At 40.6% G+C, this 3,716-nt stretch overlaps 1 protein-coding gene across 1 annotated transcript in view; it reads right to left on the bottom strand.

Moving 5' to 3' along the window:
* Positions 1 to 3,716, bottom strand: part of LOC105853537 — a 102,839-nt gene that overhangs the window by 52,451 nt on the left and 46,672 nt on the right. The window lies entirely within an intron of this gene.

Genomic DNA, 3,716 nt, shown 5'->3' with positions numbered 1-3,716 from the left:
TCAAGGAAATCCAGACCCTTGTACATGTGAACCCAAAGAATGAAGACTGAGAGAAACAAGTTGCCTCACTGTCTATCCAGCCACCTGTGACCTTCTGATTCCCTGAGGACCTTCCATTTGCCCCCAGTGGGTGCTTTAAAATAGCAACATCCTCCACAAGAGCGACACCACCTGCTGCTCTCCTACTGGCTTAAAGCCTGATCCATGTTTTCCACAGGCCTGTAGGCAGAAATACCACACAAACCTTTCTTTTGCTGAGTAGTAGGCTGGAGGAGTTCCATCACCACACTCATTGTGCTGGGCTGATATTTTGTATCACAGAATCTCTAATTTCCTATAAGCATTAGTGTCCTGCCTTGAAGTGTTCAGTTCCCTGGGGCTGCAATTCCCACATCTAGAAGGTGGAAGTACTATTTCCCAAGGCTGTCTTGTCTGAGGGGTACTTCCAGATAGACTATTTACACAATACCTCTGAATCCTAAAATCCTTGCTTCCCAGCCTTGCCCTGCCTCTTGGGTTAGAGCACTTAATTCTGTTGCCAAACTAGTTTAGACTAAAGTAGTGTTTTTAAACTTAGTCATTAAAAGTCAGGTACTTTATTAAAAATATAGATTTACAAGCCCTTCTCCTAGAAGTTCTGGTTCAGGATATGTGGGGTGAACCCAATGCATTTTTTAACAAGTGCCGTATGTGATCCCTGGGGATTTTGTGAATATAGGGAAATGATGAATTCGTCCATTTCCTTTGCCTTCTTAGCACATCCCTGGTGATTTGGATTTTTTAAGGGAGGGGATTTTGCTCCCATTAATTTTCCCCTAGTTCCAATCCCAGCCAGTCTCAATCCTACCCTTTTTTCTTCCATAATCTCAGCATATTTGATGGCCACAGACATCCTGAGCATGACACTTCTTTTACCCAAAAGGTCCTCCTCAACCTATAATACTATCACATGCTTCACAGAAATCTCCCCTACCTAAGAACTCCACCCCCATCTCCCAAGCCCCTTGAATCAGTTCCAGTCCATCTCAGAAGAGAATCCCCCACGCTACATGGATATGGTGATTTTAATCTCCAGTGCTTTCTTTTTGTAAAGATGTATTTATTTCTGAATACAGAACTGGGGTACAGGGCTGAGATGCAGGGGCGGTGAAAGGATTCTCCAGAGACAGAGCGGGGAGCAGAACAGGCAGATTGACGAAGTACACTGCTGAGGGGAGCAGTGGGCGGGTCAGGAGAGGTCTGCCGCGCCATGTGGTCACCTCCGGGGCGGGGATAGAACTCGCACTGAAGCAACTGTGGCCAGCTTGCAGTGCTGCGTCCTAATCCATTGTGCCACCAGGGAGGACCTAATCTCTGGTACTTTCTAAAAGGACAATAGCTCTTTTATACCCATTAGTTTCTGTTAGTCTTTGTTGGCAACTTCCTTTTTGTTGGATAGCCTATGCTGTAACACCCCATATATGATAAATCTTGCACTTCAAAACAACATGTAGCTCTACCATGCTGACATAAGCCTGTATTCCCTACTGTCTATTGTATGTAAAATCTGTATGTCCAGTTTAATCATCAGCCTAGTAATAATACTGGTAACCACTTATTTAACACCCATATTTACACAAGTCACTTAAAACATATATAATAAATATATTTAGGTTTGTTTACATTTATTTCCTCCCTGAGAATAGTCCACACCCTGAAATTCTTTCTTATTCTAATTTATCCTTCACAGAACTAAATCCACACGTATATATTAAGCAACAATAACATATTACAATATTAATTAATAAAATAAATGAGGGATTTAAGTATACCACCACAATTGGGTGATAGTGAGAATATGTCACCAACCTCAAAGACTAGAGTAATTGGAAATCGCTTTTAGGGGAATTTACTTTATCAACCGTGAAATATCCAAGAAGGGGAAAGGTCTGTATTTTTAGCACTTGGGTCACCCTACATGTAGAAGAGAGCCATGTATCAATCTACTTGGCAAAGTGGAAGATAAAACTGAAAAAGCAAAGATACAATCAAACCCAATGTCCTCACTTATCTAAAAATAATGAATGTGACAGTCAGTAGAAATCTAAAAAGTGGTCTTTTCTATGTTTATCTTGACATACATCTGATGTGGGAGGGGTTTGACGGTTATTTTACTAAGGGATACAGAAGTTAGTTCTTCTGTCTAGGAATTCTGTTTCTAAAGAGTCATCTTACAAATTGCTATAGTCTTCTGAAGATACTTTCTTTTGAATCAACTGCATTCTGAAAAACAAAAAGTTCTAACAGAAAAAAAGATGAGATGGATATGAGTTAAGAAGAGGAAGTTCATTTCATAAGTGACCAGTACTTATTAAGCTCAGTGCTTGGTGCTTGGTGCACTGAGTCCGTCAAGGCAGTACCTTGTATACAAGAAGAACAAAGCGCTGGGATCTGAAGCAATGTGCCCCAGGTCACCCAGTGTAAGAGTCAGGATCCTATCAAAGGATCATCTGTCTCCAGAGACAAAATCCTTTTCCCAATTCAACTCAAAAAATACCTTTTGGTACCTGTATCAGGTAATGTCCTAACACCAGGGACATGGCCCGAAACATAGGTAAAATCATCATATGAGATATTTAGGACCACTGAAATAATCATTAAAATGTCAAGTGAGGGCCCTCCCCAGTGGCACAACAGGTTAGGACACAGCACTGCAAGCGAGCTGCAGCCACTTCAGTGCAAGTTCGATCCCCAGACCCGAAGGTGACCCACATGGCGTGGCAGACCTCTCCTGACCTGCCCACTGCTCCCCTCAGCAGTGTTCTTCATTGATCTGCCTGTTCTGCTCCCCACTCTATCTCTGGTGAATCCTCTCACTGCCCCTGAACCTCTGGCCTGTACCCCAGTTCTGTATGCATAAATAAATCTTTAAAAAAAAGTCAAGTGAGACACCAAGAAAGAAAAGGCAATGCTACCTGAGTCCTAACACAGCAAGAACCCCATCCAGAGATATTTTGTTACATTTTTATAAAGCTATCTAGAATAGGGCAGTGCTTTTTCTTTATTTCAACATCAATGAAAGGCAGAGAAAACAAGCAGGTACTGCATGATATTAGAAAGGGCCTAATTAATGTCTCACAAATGTTAATTTCATGATTCATCTGCTATTACTACTCCTCCACAACACCAAACTGCATTATATATCATTAGAAATCAGGGTCCACTTTGATAATTATTTCTTGTGCCATATTTAATAAAAGAAATTATATTCCTCATTACACATAGACACTCCACGTTGCTGCAACTATAGTTCTTATTCTGGCCTTCTCATGACCCCAAAGGCTTTGGAGAGGAGTTTACAGTGGCCACAATTATAAAGGAAATTGAATTTGGCAAACCCTTTCCAAGAATCTCCAAAGTTTGTTTATATGTGTGAGCTACGTAAATTCATTCTTTGACTATCAAACCTTTTGTATTCACAATTTTTTCCTCTTTTAAGGATAGGATAAAAATCAGCTAGGGATTATTGTCCTAAAGTTTGCTACCACACTGACCTAAAGATTCAGGCAAGAGTCATTTTTTTCCCCCAAAAAAAACCTTTGATAGCTGTATAGTTTAGAGGCCAAGAAATAACCCAGTAGACTGTCTAGAAGGGCTTATTATGTATTAAAACCATTTCAAAAAATAGTAGAGTCATAGCCAGGGGCAAATGAATGGGTTTTTAATAGATATAAATA

Source organism: Condylura cristata, unplaced genomic scaffold (assembly GCF_000260355.1).
Source record: "Condylura cristata isolate star-nosed mole 26May11 unplaced genomic scaffold, ConCri1.0 scaffold00012, whole genome shotgun sequence".
NCBI classification, from domain to species: Eukaryota; Metazoa; Chordata; class Mammalia; order Eulipotyphla; family Talpidae; genus Condylura; species Condylura cristata.
This window is presented reverse-complemented; position numbering and strand designations above follow the sequence as displayed.